Raw genomic sequence first — 17,519 nt, 5'->3', positions numbered from 1 at the left:
GGTGATTTAATCTAAAGATCAGTTAGCTCATATCACATCTAACTGTGCAAAGTATTATCATTGTTATACTTTGTTCTCAAATTATTAATGTTAACAACATCAGCATTGCGTGACAATGAGTATAGTGTGTATTAGCATGTAGCTTTCAATTTCTGTACAGTCTAATATCTAATTGTCATACCATTCAAATTTCATATTAAGAAATACTTTTAATCCAACTGGTTTTCTTTAAAATACAAATCTTTACAGACGTGACGTAATGACACAGTGCCATGCTCGAATTTCCCGCGGAAACCTACCCATACCACTCAAATTAGAAAATATTATTATAAGATAAACGTTGTGAATCTGGCTAAAGTAAGGTGATAGTTTTGAACAATGGCTGGTTATGTACTTTCTCAAATATTGATTTCGGATCATTTTTAACCAAAAAAAGTTACGGAATGCAGCTTTAAATTCACATCTTACTTTTTACTTTTAATTAGTTTTCACTTTGAACTTGACCTTTCATATCTTTTTAATAGACAACAGTGACAGCATTATAATGAAAGGCTGCTAAGAATATACTGTACCAACAGATCCACGACTTTCTGGAGCATAAATACAAAGAAAGCAATGATTACAATCATTACTGAAGTATTAATGAAGAAACCAAGAAGTTGAAGGCAAAAAAGACAAGATCAACACTAATGAGGGATATATTTTACAGCATTCTGCCCATTAATGTACCTTGTGCTCATTTGCTATTCCAGTATGGCTTGTATCTTTCAGTATCTTGTGTCAAACACACAAAGTCTTACCGTCTTAATTGGATTTATTTTGAGCAAGTGACTGAGACCCTTCTTCATGAACTCAGTGCTGCTCCACAGTTATGATTCATAATGTCTACATGAGCCTGAAAGAAACAGAAAATTGCTTAATCAATTAAGCAGAATAAAAAGTCAATAAGGTCGTATTACAGCCTCTGTGCAATCAAATGCATTTGTTTGTTTGATAATTCTGTGAAAATGGATAACACATAAGTTATTGACCAGTCTTCATACTGTCACAAGCTTCACACCCACTCAAGCCTTGACACGGCATCCCGCTGCCCCAGTCAGGGGTCCCTTGTCTCCTCACCAACCCCCAGCAGGTTCCAAACAAGCTCGTCACAGCCCAGTCAATTACTTCCACTGTGACTTCTCACATAATAATAGGATCATATGCATCTGGTACATGTCATCTAGCAAATTAGAACAAATTAGCAGCGTGTCAGCAAAGGAGGCGGCGCTATGTTTGTGTATGAAACACCTTCACACTTTCAGGTGGTAGCCTTGAGACAGAAATGATAGTGGAATATTAAAGCTCTTAGAGTCTGGTTATAGTGCCTTGTAGCGGTGCATAAAAAAAACAAGGCGATCGGTTATTGCTTTATAGTTCCGGCAGATTCTCAGGCCAGGGCTTCAGTCAGCACGAGCGCAGTAGGGCAAGGTATAGAGATGGGTGGAGAGAAAAAGGTGAAAAGGAAAGATACGGAGAGGTAGGGAAGCAGGCGGAGCGGCTCGCCATGAAATGCTGAAACAACAGCATGGCTGCCAGGGCAATTTTACAGCTCAGTGGTTTCACACCTCAGCCGTCGCCCTTCCAACTCTGAACATCCAAATCCATTCTGCGTCTTCATTTATTTGGTGTCAGCGTCCAAGGACGCGCAAGGCTCGCCATGGATCGGGAGCCCGTCCCAAATGTCTTGGCGTGTGAAGCCGACAAGAAACCATGCTACGGGTGACTCTCTCCTACATTTGGCGAATCATTATTAATGCACTTTGAAGACGAAATACACACCCAGATCAGCCTTGGCACATTTGCTTCAAACTTGATTTAAGTGAAGCTGTCCATCTTCGCTTAGTCCTTGCAGGACAGATAAATTCATTCGGGTCTAAATCTAAATGTCCAGTAGAAATAACAAACGAGGGCAGCGATCTATGGTGTCCCTCAGCGTGGAGGCCGAACTTCAAAATTTGACGTAAGCACTACGATTTCTGGACATATCATGAATTCGACGAAACAATCCACTGTGTAAAAATAGCTCGCTACATTGCTTCCCCCCTAAACTTTGACTTTGTCAAGGTCAAAGCTGTGAGCTAATGGTTTATTAAGCTGCACTGTTGCTGCTGCACCATCGACAGGGAAGTAAAAACCTATGATCGTGACATGAGTGCGTGAAATATGGCAGTATGATTGGGGTACTTAAAAGACTAAGAATAAGGTTGATGTGCCCTGGCCTTAGAGAGGTGACATATTCACTCCATCTACTGTACCCACACTATTAAATATACATGCTCAATTCATCGCAAAGTCCTCCTTAAGTCCTTGAGGAGCATTGGGGGGTGGGGTAACGTTTTACAAGTAACAGATAAAGTTACTCCATGATGGATATGATGGAGTACTGTACATATATGCTTACTAGTGAGTGTAACTTTCAGTTCATTCAGAAATAGTTTAATAATTCAAAATTATTACTTATAATTATGAAATCATAATAAAGTAACAGCAACATTTGTTTATAACTAAAAATGTTACAACAATCAAGTAAATTGTTTTCTGTTGGTTGTGCACAAGAATTATAAGAAAACAAATTTTAGTAAAGTATTATATACACACACACATATATATATATATATATATATATATATATATATATACACACACACACATATATACATATACATATGAAGAGTTTGGTTCCAAAACGCTATAAATCCATTTTGATTAATTTGAGTAAAAATGTGTTTTCATTACCAAGAAAGTGGCAAGATGAAAACCACTATTTTCTGTCTCAAACTTTCACATAGCATATTTAGGTTATAATAACATTAAAAATTCAAATTCAGATTTAGATTTTCAAAGATTAATTATAAAAATTCATCTTTTCCCCCCAAAATGCCATAAAATCATGACATATTTTTGTTTTCTTCTTCTTCTGAATGCACTAAATCCATTGAATCAATATAAAAGTTATCCATTTTAATATTGAAAATACACAACAAATTAAGTTGATCCACATATGACAGCCTCTGAACTTGGTCAATACTAATCTTATATACAGGCACTGGACTAAAATACCTTCAATCAGTCTTTGCCATGTTAAATTCATTTAGTTGACTAGTGCTATACACTGTAGGCTATATAACAAAAACATTAATGGCATTAATAAAAAACACTTACACTGACAAGCTACACAATATCGTGTTCATAATCGAATGCGATTCATCTGCGTTCGTTGATCACAAAGTACAAAGTAGATGAGGAAAACTAGGATTCAAAGCGCCGCCATTAACGGTACTGTTTACGGTGCGTGGAATGGTGCGCTGTGATTGGTTGAGCGGATTTATTGCATTCTGCAGAGAAAGGAGACTGGCGTTTGTCGCGGTTTGGAAAAAAGGAAGAAAACATGACAGAATAACATTACAAATATCGCATTTTGCATAAAATTTAAAATAGACTTTTCAATACCGACCATATACAATACTGATTTTGGTGGAAACTCATCAAAAAAAAAAAAATGGCGTTTAGCGCATTTTGGAACCAAACTCTTATATATATAATTCAGGTATAAGATTGATCAGAAATCATGACATTTATTGCAATTATTTTATTCTTTTGACAGAATTTCTTTTTTTAATATAGAAAACAAATCTGTTTTTTATGTATTTTAAGGAGCATTATATAATCTAACATCATTTACAATGGGTAGAAAAATATGCTGATTTGTATGAAATATTTAACTCACACTGATTTATACAGTGTAAGATAAGAAATTTTATGTAATAAAGACAACATGATAATGTTCCAAGTACTCTAAATAATATTTTATAAATTACTGTATTTAAACTATGACGTAGTGATACTTGTCCATAGCAATAAATTCACTTATTATTATTACCAATATAAAAAAACACTTGCAAATCAAGCATAGCAACTGTACTCTACACTGAAAAAAAATGGTATCAAAACAATTTTCACTATATTTACAAGTATTTTCTTGTAAAATGCACTCCATTATTTTTTGTATTATTTAAATCTACCAAAAAAAAAAGACTCAGTCACTTGACAATGAGAAAAAAGTACCACAAAAGTACCTCATATTAAAAGTAACAATGCAACATGAGCAACATTAGTTATGAATAACACAATATTTTGTTCATTTTTTAATGTGATGTTCCCCAACACTGTCCTTGAGCACTAAACATGAAGATACCTCTGCCAATATTAGACTGTCATACAAAAACATGTAGATGGAGGAGAGTGCACCACACACACACACACGCACATTCAAGAATGCATTAACACAAATGCTTCTCAGAACTTGGCTGAGTGACATGGAAAATGTGAGAATTCATTAGGAACAAATGTAGTCTATAGAAAGGAACATCTTAGAAGAATCATCTGATGAGCATTATTGCAATCTTGAGCAAAGTGAGGTAGTGCGATTAATCGCGCACCTCTTCCAATGCCACGGCTTCCTCCGCACAGGTCATTACGAGGGGTCCCTCACCACACACAGGCAAACAAATGAGCCATTACTGCCCTCACTCAGGCTCCAATTAAACAACCCATGCAGCCCCTGCTCCTCACAATCACTGCCAATTAAAGCCCAACTGTGTGAATTCCAACACCACTAATTACATGAACGTGACAGAACTTTCTGACATTCCTCTCCAAAATTAATTTACAAAATTGTTCAAAATTAATAATTAAATCTGCTCTGCCCAAGGTAAGCCACGCTGAGCCTTCATGTGAATTAAATCACATTTCAAAGGTTTAAAGCCACAAACTCACAAAGAATGTTTCAAGGTAAAGTGCAAATATTAAATCAAGGTAAATGTGTCTTGTCTGGATGTAATTGGCAGTAGAAGCAAAAGCAGAAGTGTTAAATATTTAAAAGCTAATTATTAAATCCTACCTTAATATATGAACACTGGACCCCATGAGGTGGCACTTAGAAGACGAGTCCCAAAAAAAGTTTTCACATGCACATACTTTCTATAAATAACTTCCCGGTAACTCTTTCACTCAATCTGTTCTCCTTTGCTAACTCTAAAAAGACAGCTGATGGGACAGTCCATGGTTACCAGAAGTAGTAGCTCTCATCACCACCTCCATTCTCATAAGCAAGACTGATAGGAGTAAAAGTGGCCTGGTCAGAGATCACTGAATTATTCATATGACTGGCAGGTGTTGTTGATGGGGCAGCTCTTCTGCATTTCCAAGTCCCAGGTGTGGTTTTAACAGCTCTATGTTCACAGTCCTGCCTATAGCTGCCATTGATTGCAGGCTAAAGACCCTGCTGCTGAATAAGCAAAGGAGCTTTACATAGTGGCACATGGTGCATCGCACCAATAACACTACAGATCCATCACAGCCCATGACACCCCTGGTGTGAAGGGGAGGGAGGGACATCCTACAGTACCCCTGGGTTTAGAGTTAAAGACAGAGTAAAAAATAAATGACATTCAAACAGGACTGTTCAGCATGATTGAAGCTAATCTAATATCCCACCGTGCTTCTGATGACCGCTGACTCGGGAGACGCGGATTTGAGTACAATACAAAGCTGCAATAAAAAAGCATCTGGATTCCATGGAGTCATGCATAATAATGCTGCTCTGAACTAAACGTTTCTTAAAACTTAAGAGAATGACATTTCTTTAAAGCTCACATTTAAAGAATTGGATCACACTAATTTTTTGCTAGTTGAGGGAAAGTTCACTCAAAAAGCATCACTCATGTTATTCCAAACCTGTATAACTTTCTTTCTTCTGTTTTCCATACAATGAAATTCAGTGTTGTTTTGGACCACAATGACTTTTATTTTATTGACAGAAACAGTTGAAATGCTATACGGGTTTGGAATGACACAAAGGTGAGTAAATGATGACAGAATGTTTGTTTCTGGGTGGACTATCCCTTTAAGGTGGTATGCCCCTGTCATATGTTCTGGAAATCGGTATGGGAATGGATATGTCAACTTGCACGCATACATACACATATCGCAATGCAGGAAAGAAAAACAAAGCTGTGAAAATGCCCATAGCACTACATACCATTAAAGGTCACAGTAGGTCATTTCTCAGAATCAACTGCCTCTGGCATATCAAAATATAAAGCCATAAATGTCCTGTGCAGGCTTTTACATAGAGACTTTTTCCATGTGAAAAGAATGCAGAGTGCTTCCCTGGCTATGCAAGTACAAATGTTAGATTTTCATTAAAGATGATGTAATTGGCTGCAAATGCACATTTGTTGTGTATGGAACGCTCATTATAATGTATGTGAAATATTAAAAGCTAGCACCAGTCTTTTGTAACAAGCTCGTGTTTCATTAAAAGTTCAAGAAAGAGAGTTGCACCACCAGTTCTAGAGATAATGGAGAACTGTTTTCCTTTTTGCTCAGACCTTTGGATGTCATCAAACACACTGAGCTGTTCTACGTTACAAGTTCAATTGAGATGTCCCTGAGCATAGTTGTCTGGTGTAGGACAGGACAGAAGGAAACACCAAAAGCAATTTCCACCCAGGTGATCCCGCCCCAGGGCCCCAGCAGGGTTTAGACAAGGAAATTAAACTCAACGCTGGTCCCACTGCTTGAGAACTCCAGTCAAATGAACAGCCAATGTGCAGTCTTTTACCACTTCACAGAGAAAATATTAGCAGAATAAAGAAAGAGGTTTCCTGCAGGGTGTGGAGCGAAGCGGCTCATGCAGAATGGCTAATGTCCTCTCTCCTGAGTGATGGAAACGTCTGCAGGTTCAACTCTAACGACTCCCGGAGCCTGTGCAAAGAATAGTAATTTACCAATCACGCTGTCCATACTTGAGCAGAGAGCATACTGGGTAAAAAAAAAAAAAACATTATGATAAGTTCAGACACAGTCACGAGGCTTACCCATCAGTGAGAACGGCTGTATACAAACCTCTCAAAAGAGTGCTACAGTCAATGGAGGAAAACGACTAGAACGCGCAGAACACAAAGTACAGAGCGGAACAGACCCAGCATCACCCATGGTACATCCATTAAGATGTCTCACAATACAAGACGGATCCATGGAACACTGAGCTTGTTTAGGTCTCTCTATTGTGAGTGCTGGGACAGGAATAGCTTGAAGCAAAAAAGCATAAAGTTAATGGGGGACACACTCTCTGGGATTGCAATGGTAAATTATGAATCCCATAATATACAATTCAGAGGCACTCTTGGTTTACTGTAAAGGCTGGATGAAGTCCTTGGGCTATAGTGCTCATAATGCGTGCCGTAACTGAAAGCCTGTAATGTTAATGAATAACCAACTCAATCCAGATCCAAAATGATGCTATAACTCCACAACTCCAGTGGAGCCAACAAGCAGATGGCCTGGTTTCTGTGAGCTACTCAGTTTTGCATTAATGTAACCTTTCAATATAAGGAAAGATTTATATGCGGCATTAAAAACGATGACCCTTACCCACTTCAATTACAAAACAGAGCCGCTTCAGTTTCCACGCTCGCGACGATCCCTCATAAGAATCATCCTGCGTGTGACGACATCGGGTCAGGAAGGCTGTGCGGCTCTGAGAGCTGGTATTTATGGTAATACTGCTCTGATTGAGATAAGTGGCAGATGTAAGCAGGACCATCAGCAGTATTTGTAAAAAGTCAGTGGATTCTCAAGGGAGAGCTGCTTGTCATTACAACCGCCGGGAAAAGACCTGATGAGTGCATTATTCAGGACCCGGCAGAGCCACAGCTAAGAAGTGTGGAGTTGGCATCTGCGAGACGAGCTCTATTGAGCCTTGCTATAAGCTCACATCAGTGCTTGTTAATTGGCTTTCCTTAAAGATGCTCACAGCCGATCTTTATTTGATTCTATTCTTGTTGCCTCTGAACTTACAATTGTGTGACTTATCATTCGCCATCCGTACTGAAGAGCGCAGTAAGATATGAAAGATTGTTTCACTCCTTACTAGCTGATGAAAACTTTAGGGTTCATCATATTAAGTACTGTCATTTCTTCTAGACAGTGGAGGACCTGGGATTGGCTGGACATAGAAGCACTGGAAATTTTCAGGGAGGGCTGCCTGTTAAAACCAAATACATACACTACAGTTCAAAAGATTCAGTCGGTTAGATTTATTTTTAAGTTTTTGAGAAAAGTATCTTTTCCAAGGATCCATTTATTTGATCAAAAATATTGTAAATATTGTGAAATATTCCTGTGATGGCAAAGCTGAATTTTCAGCAGCAATTTCTCCAGTCTTCAGTGTCACATGATCCTTCAGAAATCATTCTAATATGCTGATTTGGTGCTCAAGAAACTTACTGTAAATGTTAAAAATAGTTATGCTGCTTAATATTTTTGTGCAAACCATGATAATTTTGGGGGATTCTTTGATGAATACAAAATTCAAAAGAACAGCATTTTTGTTTATTTATTTGTTGTCGCTTTAATACATCCTTGTTGAACAAAATAATTAATTTGTTATTTAATAAAAAGTTTTGCTGACTTTCAGCTTGATTGGCATTTTGTATCCACATTTTGTAAAATCTTAGATTCTAATCCTACATTCACAAGATTCTAGACTCATAGGGTTGGAACGTTTTCAAATCCTCAAAACAAAATCTTTTTTATGTCTTGCCTGGTTACATTTATTTAGAAATGATAAAGTATTTGATAATTTAGAAGATAGTTTGCCCTTCTATCCCGCACTTCTATGTAACATATAGTCTCACTGCGAATGGCTGACTTTATTTGACACTAATATCTTTGCAAAGAAAAAGTCCCCTGAGAGTTGTCTAAACAATCTTCCTCTTTCAAGTGTTCTGTTGGACAAATTCAGCACAAAAGAACTGTTTGATTATAAATGAGCAGTCAACACGGCAAATACGAGCTGTTCTGTTTCCTAAAGAAGTTTTCACCGTGTTTCATGCAACCCCTTGCTTTGTAACATAAAATTACAACACCTTCCACTCTGCTCCAGGCATTACTAAAAAGGCTTTTTTGGTCTTATTGTGCATGATTCCTCTGTGGACTTTTTTGTACATTCATATAGCACCTTATAAAAGCTTAACAAGCACTACATCTCTATACTTTTCTGTAATTAAAGTAGGGGTCGACCGATTATCGACCTGGCCGATTATTGGCACATTTTTATGATAATCGCATCGGTCATTTTCAAAACCGATGTGCCGATAAAATTATTTAATTTTGAAACGTGCTATTTGGCTCTGATGCAGCCTATCGGAACTCACCACTCTGTGGCCTAGAGCAGTCTCCGCCCACCGCGCATCTGATTTGTTGAGAGTCAGGAGTCCGACCAATCAATGTGGAAGACTAAAGGCGCTCTCACACCGAAAGCGCTTGCTAACTGGTGCTGCTTCATCACGCATCAGTTATCTCTCGAAGGCAGCAGCAGACCTTGCACAAGTTGCAATAAATTACAATCCACTACACTGAAGTTGTAAAAACCTCAATTTTATCTATTTATGGTTTCCGAGATGGGGGAAACGCAGGGGGAATCGCGGAATCCAGTCATATGGAATTTACTGTATAACGCGGAGTCACGGAATTAGTCAAAGTTTGGATGAATTAATCAAAAGTAGGTCAGTACACTTAATTCGACTCATGATATGGACTATCTGTAAACATTAAGCTGCAAAAAGACTATTTAAATATGAATTCTGCATGTTCGGCGTGTCTCTGTATATGTGAATGGCACAGACGCGCGGTTTTGACACACACACACACACACACACTGAAGTGCGCGACGCTCGCGGTGTTTTCCGCATCTGCCATGTCACTAAATGAGGACATAAATACATGAACATCATCCCCAGAACTGCTCTGAGAGTTACTGCATGAGCATTTGACTGTTTCGTTTGAGTAAAACGATCGTCATATCATAAATAGGCTACAGAAACTTAAGAGGTCCTCATGGCAACCCGTCAAAATAAAAGTTCGGTTTATTTACTAATGCTACTACAATTATTACAACTTTTGTTTAAAAGAACAATCACACAATACGCTATTTCTTACATGTTTTAATTTTAATAGTAAACACATTTGTTTGCCAAAAAATAGAGTTCAACTCTCATTTGATTAAAATATAAATTAAATGAATGTTTTATGCCTTCATTTGCACTGCTCTGTAAATGAAAACTAATGGAAATTACTGTCACATAGGCCAAGACTAAGATACTGTCACATAGGCCAAGACTAAGATACTGTCACATAGGCCAAGATTAAGTTACTGTCACATAGGCCAAGATTAAGTTACTGTCACATAGGCCAAGATTAGGATGACGGAAATTGGGACATTTCAATAGGCTATTGAACCAAGTGAGCCTATAACAGGCTATTAGTGTTATAGTTTCATTAAAATAGTTGCGGTCTTCTTCTACAATGGAACTATGAAGACAATTAAATTATTTACACGTATTATATACATTGTGCTTTTTAAATTAATCAACTGATGTGCATTAGATGATGAATTGAATAGTCACCTCTTGTAGGTTATGATTTAGTCAACCGAAAATAATTAAATGAAGAATTATGAGAGGTTATGCTATTACACATACATTTCTAACATGTAAATTATTGAAGCCAAATACTTACATTTCCCCAAGCTGTTTAGCTGTAGTATTTAGTATTCATAGACTTAATCATGAAGCATACAGTGGCCCCACTTTTAACTCTCTCTTTATATATGACCCTTATTGTACATGGATGCATGGGGGAAGACAAGAGTAAGAAGTGCAACCAACACTAGGGAAGGCCGTTTTTGTCAGAGCCCTTGTTATTCTTAATTTTGACATTCATTTTAATTTTTACACCAGACATATATATCGGTTCAATATATTGGTTATCGGTCTACTTGGTCTGTAATAATCGGTATCGCATCGGCCCTGAAAAACACATATCGGTCGACCCCTAAATTAAAGACATGTTTGGCATGCCTCTTTCAAATTAAATTTGGGAATTTTCCTCCCAGTGGAAACGTAAACACTAACCTTTGGGTTAATGTGGAGAAAAACATATGTGAGACCGAGACCAAGTACACAAAGATCTTAATTGAAAGAACAGAATTTGCATTACTGAGACAGGCGATGACATGCAACATTGTAGTCCACAGTGAAAATATGATAATATTATTTAGATCATTTATTTAGACTAAGGTCACGAGATAAGGATGAGGAAAGATTTTTTATCATGTAAAAAAAAAAACTGTGCCTGTCCTTGATCTGAAATCTTCTGTATACGCTATCAGAGGAAACAAGAAACATACATCAAGCTTTTCAATTACTGAGCAAAAGCTGACCCAAGAAGGTTCGGCTAATGGCTTTATATTTTTCATTAACATTTCTTAATGCTCCCACTATGACCCCAGGGTATTTGTTCAGTGTATAATGTTCAATACGCTTCGGACAAAATAACATCAATCGGGCAGCTCATTAAGAAATCAGCTTGATTTACAGAATAAAGGTCAGGTCTTTCTATGCCATTGAAGGTTTTCTCTACTGAGTACTGTCTTCAGTGCCACTGCATATTATCCAATGTTACTGTAAAAGACATGTTAATATGTGCATTGTGAGATAGTTATAGGCTACTGTCAGTCCTCTATTACAAGGTTTGACTATAAATTGCTCTATACAACAAATCATACTAAATTATGAAATACTGAATACCATGTTAAAATAGAATAAAAGAGATGACTGATTTCCTCTGAATTCTGACCTGTCTAACCCCCCAACAAATAAAAATGTTTTTAAAAAACATTACCAGAAATGTATAATCAAGTGAACTCCAGCAGAGGAACATCTCAAGTCCAATTTTATATGCCCATTCCAATTTAGAAAATTATTGATTCTGATATATAATTGGCTGCTGTTTCATCCATCATTTTATGGTTTACAAAGACAGACTGTTTAATAATAAACCTACATACATATTCTTACCATCTCGGTTTTTTGTTCTTGTGCATTTATCACAAATAGGGCCTGAACGTAGTATTTTATGCTAATATAAGTAAAATGAGTTGCTTAACCTTCAGATTATGTTCAACAACCTCAAATGATTAAAGTAAATATTATATGAGCCGTTTTATTTTCTATTAATTTTATATGAGGCTTGCCATATTCAGATATTAATCCTGTTTCAGCAAAGGTAAAACATTTTCTTGGGGAAAAGTCCTATGTAGCTCCATAAATTGCTCTTGTAAAGTGAGCCCATTAGTAATGATAGTACAGATAGGTATAAATCTGAAGAGCAGCAAAACGCTAGAAACAATTTTATACAACGTCATGACGTCATGCACAAACAAACACAGGGCCATAAACAATTGATCTCAAGTCTTCCATGATCAGTGCATGTCTATAGCATCCTAATGCATAATACATATAATACAACAGCCACTTCATCTATTCACGTCTCCATATTGTGTCAGTCATAATAATTAAGGAACAAAATCGACATGAAAAAGAGTAAACCGGTAGACATATAAAGGAAATGGAAACTAAGCAGAGACTCTGATGAGGCTCACAACAAAACAAGGACATTTCATCCAGTTTCTATAGCAATTTGCCAAACACTGATGATTACCTTTACACACATAAAGCATCCGTCTTTAAAACTCAAAATGGATATTCCATGATTCTTAAATCTCCTTGATTATATTAGCATCTAAATCCTCTAACAAGTTCCATGCAATGGCTGAAACAAACATAAAATATAAAAATGAGCTAACAGCTTGTGATACTAATGTTAAATTTATGTTGTTGTGATTACATTTAACCAGACTGAATAAAAATAAATAAGCCTTTCGAATCTAAATACTAAAACAAAAGGATGCAGCTCATTTTCTGCATTGATCTGAGTCAGTGTAGCCACGGAATACTAATGAAATCTTAATTTGAAACTACCTCTATATGCTTCAATTCACCAGCACCAATACCTAACCAATTAAAACGAATCTCATCTGCAATTTGAAATTCATCAGGCCTAAATATTTCAGAAATGTGCAAAAGCACATCATAAATTTAAATTTGATTCAGAACTTAAAATGCCAGGCAAAGCATAAAGTTAAAGCGCATTGTCCTTGGGAATTCAAACAACTATTAACAATGCACGACCAGTGTTTCTTCATTAATCAGCACTAATTAAGACTACTGATTGAAGCAAACATCAGGATTTCCAGCTGAAAGGGTTTACTAGACTGTAAACTCTACAGGCAATGGCACAGCAAGGGAAATATCCAAAAGATTTGCCCTTGGTTCAGGCTTCACTTTGCAAACCAGCTCAGAAAATTAAACCAAAAATGCCCCTGCTTCCCTGTCATTAAGTGCTGTCAGGACGAATCAGAGCTCACAGGCCAGTGGTGCTGCACAAAGCGCTCAGTCTCTCATTGTTGAGCCTCCTGTCTCACTCACACACATGCATACTCAGTCACACAGAAGGTTAGGCTTGACAACAACGTCCCAGGACTCAAAACATAACACATCAAGGCCATATTGAACTAGTGGTAATAGGTACAAGCAGTCAACATCATCAAACATTATCATTATTTTCATATTTGCTCTAAATCTTGTGCATCATTTATTTAGATATTGTTGCTGTGATATTATATTATTCATGATTCTCTGGTCAAATGTATTGTCTGTATTTACATTATAACTATATATTATATTGGGAGAAGCAAAGTTTTGCACCTTTTAAACCTATTAGCAGTTCCGGAAATAACTTGACTCAAGACTGAGCTGCATTTAAATTGAATGTGTAATTTTTACAGTATGCACATATTAATATATATTCATGCATGGGGGGGGGGGGGGGGCAAAACACAACAAAGCCTTTTTATAGTTTGTCTTGAAGGAATAATTGGGCAGAATAAATAGCAGCCAAATAATGAATATCTTCTCAACAAGACTGCTGTTTAATTAGGCTAAAAGCTCAAGACTGGAAACAAAAGCTGCATTACTGTATTGGCAAAGTACATTTATGACTTTTTGACAGATGGCTGTAATGCAGTCTAGGCAAGTCGACTAACCAACACGCAGGCAAACACAGATATGCCAGACAGACTGAGAAACAAAAGAGAGTGAGACAAAACTGTGCACACATTTGCTTCACATGCAACAAATCCCATTATGTTTTTCCACATTCTGAATTAAATGCAGGTCATGCACACGTCAAAGACGAGTACAAAAAAACTAACATCTGTCTTTCATGTCAGTAACAGAAATATGCATCTTATTTTACATCATAAAGGGTATTGGCCAGTCATCTATATGACATTAGTTAGCAATGAGTAAGTCAATAGTGCTGATGTTACGAGACATTTAACTTTTAAGAGCCAGAGAAAGCAACTGCCTCACAACCTGGAAAGCTCAGACATACATTTTTAAAAATAAAGTTACAAAATAAAAAATGTCAAATCAGAAACAAATGATCTCCCACAAAACAGCATATAGCGACAGTCTTATGTATGATAATAAACACTGAAAGGCCAACCAATTATATTTTATATGGAGCAGTTCTTGTCTGTATGAAGGAATATTGTCCCTGATATTGCTGCTGGAAAAAATGGCTCTACTATATCATCTAAGCCTGCTATATTTCTATATTTACAGGACTGCATCTGTTTGGTAATGCACAGGGGCTCTGAACATCTCAACAAGGCTGTCGAATTGCTCAACAGAGCCATCTAGTGGCCCCAAAACTTTAAATCAAAAGTAATGAATGAAAAGAAGACGATTCCGAGCGACGGGTGCGTCGTCTCGTCTCAAATGCTTTATATGCAGAAAAAAAACACACAGTAAATTGCCTATTCAGTAAATACTTGACGTATTTGTCAAGTCTTCATTAGCATACATAACCTCGTTTTATGAATACCTGTTAATGTTTTACAATGAGAGCGTTACAGTTACACCCTTATAAATTACAATATTACGCCAGTAAAAGAGTCAGTTAGCAAGATGAAATATGGACAGATTAAGTTAGCAAATTAGATTTTAATGACATATACGACAACGCATTTAGTTGTATTTATAATAAAAGCATTTCCTAGCTAAAATAACTAGAACCAGTAACTAGAGCCAACAAAATAACTAGAGCCAGAAAAAGCTGGATTGAATGACCGGAGAACTGTAGACATGACACGATACATCAACTTTGGCTATCGGAGAAAATCTACCACGCTTATAAATAAATATAGACTGCAGCGATGTCGGTTGGACAAACTGAGCTCACACAATCGATCTTTTCGCCCAAACTGAGCTAAAATGACACATGATAAAGAATAGTTATCAATTAAATAAATAAATAACTTAATTTTCTCCAAATAAAACATTTTATTGACTTTCATTAGCGAGCTTGCAGAATGAAAACAGATGTAATAAATGTCGTATGTACAGAGTATAAAAGAGTAGCCTAGGCTATTAAATATCAATAATGAAGCCATATGTCCTATATGTAAGTTAAGTTACCTTTATTGGCCAGTTTAACTATCAACTGAAATTGTACTCGAATAAAATGTTCAAAGACTAAATTTATAACGTCGTCTGAGGCTTTTTTCAATAGAAATTCAGCATGATATAGGCTATTCATCCCGTTTACTGAACATCTTACATATGATTCATTTGTAATACTATTTTATTCCAGATTACAACGAAATACAAAATACACAAATTACCTTCTCCAGGTCCGTTTTACTTTCCTTAATCTGAAATCGCTGCTTGCTGTTCGTCCATAGTCTTCGTCTCTGGAATTAAACTCTCCACTTTCTCGTAGGTATTTTATGGCAGCCTACATGAAGAAGAGTCCTGGAGTGTATTTTACAAATTTCGATGTACTGTTCGCCGTATCAGGCTAGTGTTGTCGGAGCGCTGCGCTGCGGATCATCCTCTGTAACCGACACCGTTTCTGCCTCTCGCGCGGCCTCATTTTAAACTCACGTGACGTCAGAGATCATGGTGCTTAGACAGCAAGCGCTTAGTAAACAGTTTTTTGAGCTATGACAAGAAGTTTCAAAATAAGGCTTATATAATTAATCTCCTGATTATACTTGTTAAATTTCATAGTCATCGCTATAAATTTAGCAATCAGAAGCCTCTTTTTTCTGTGGTACTTAAGGAATTAGATATCTATATAAGCACCATTAAGGAGAGTACTAACAAAAAAGCTGCTAAAACTGTGTATCTATTTGGTATATTTAATTTATTGTGATTTAGTAAGGCCTTTCATTATTTTATTTTAATTTATTTGTTGACTTTATACATGCATGTATACTTTTTATTTATTTTATTTGTATGTATACCCTTGGCGCTTTTGTTCTGTATTTAAGCATTAATAAAAAAAAAAAAAAAAAAAAAAAACGCTTAGTAAACAACACACAGGCTCTATAACATACGTTTTGCTGGAGAAAATAAGAGTTTTCGGTGAACTTTTACCTCAGTGTCACACTTAAAGCAAAACCACGATTTTAGTAATTTTTATTTTCAGTAAAAAAAAAAAAAATAGGACATATTGGCCTAAGAGTGTTATTATACTTTTGTGAACCACTTAATGATCCAATCAAATCCCCATGGTCCAAAACCTGTATATAAGATTAGACTACATTAGATTGCAGTAAGCAAATATGGGTTGCAAATGAGTGTGTTGTATTGACTTTTAATGCACAATGAATGCAGAAAAACAGCCTAGACTACCAGTCAAAAGTTTTTGAACAGTAAGTTTTTTAAAAAAAAGAGGTCTCTTCTGCTCACCAAGCCTGATCCAAAGTACAGCAAAAACAGTAAAATGTTTAAATACTTTTACTATTTAAAATAACTATAACTAATTCTATTTGAATATATTTTAAAATGTAATTTGTTGCTGTGATTTCAAAGCTGAATTTTAGCATCATTACTCCAGTCACATGATCCTTCAGAAATCATTCTAATATTCTGATTTGCTGCTCAAAAACATTTATTATTATTATTATTATTATTATGCTGAAAACAGCAGAGTAGAATTGCTTCAGGTTTCTTTGATGAATAGAAAGAACTGCATTAATCTGAAATATAAATCTTTTGTAACATTATAAATGTCTTTATCATCACTTTTGATCAATTTAAAGCATCCTTGCTAAATAAAAGTATTAATTTCTATCACCCCCCCCCCCCCCAAAAAAAAATAAATTATACTGACTTTTGAATCGTGTAGTGAAATGTTACAAATGATTTTATTTCAGATAAATGCTGATCTTTGTATATTTCTATTCATCAAAGAATCCAGAACAAAATGTACTCAACTGTTTTAAATATTGATAATAATAATAATTTTAAAAAATGTTTCTTGAAGATATTAGAATGATTTTAGAAGGATCATGTGACACTGAAGACTGGAGTAATGATGCTGAAAATTTAGCTTTGATCACAGGAATAAATTACATTTTAAAATATATTCAAATAGAAAGCAGTTATTTTAAATAGTAAAAATATTTCACAAGGCTTCTCATTTTCCACCATCCTTTT

The 17,519-nt window shown here is 36.1% G+C and overlaps 1 protein-coding gene across 2 annotated transcripts in view; it reads right to left on the bottom strand.

Moving 5' to 3' along the window:
• LOC306888081 (multiple epidermal growth factor-like domains protein 11) overlaps positions 1-15,957 on the bottom strand; it is a 162,307-nt gene extending 146,350 nt beyond the window's left edge. Inside the window, exon 1 of one of the 2 annotated variants that reach the window (XM_079446211.1) lies at positions 15,698-15,957. The gene's annotated coding sequence lies outside the window, so the exon portion shown is untranslated. The remainder of the gene's footprint in view (positions 1-15,697) is intronic. The other variant, XM_079446212.1, reaches the window with a different exon arrangement.
• Between the last annotated feature and the right edge of the window lie 1,562 nt (positions 15,958-17,519).

Source organism: Barbus barbus (assembly GCF_936440315.1).
Source record: "Barbus barbus genome assembly, chromosome: 22".
NCBI classification, from domain to species: Eukaryota; Metazoa; Chordata; class Actinopteri; order Cypriniformes; family Cyprinidae; genus Barbus; species Barbus barbus.
This window is presented reverse-complemented; position numbering and strand designations above follow the sequence as displayed.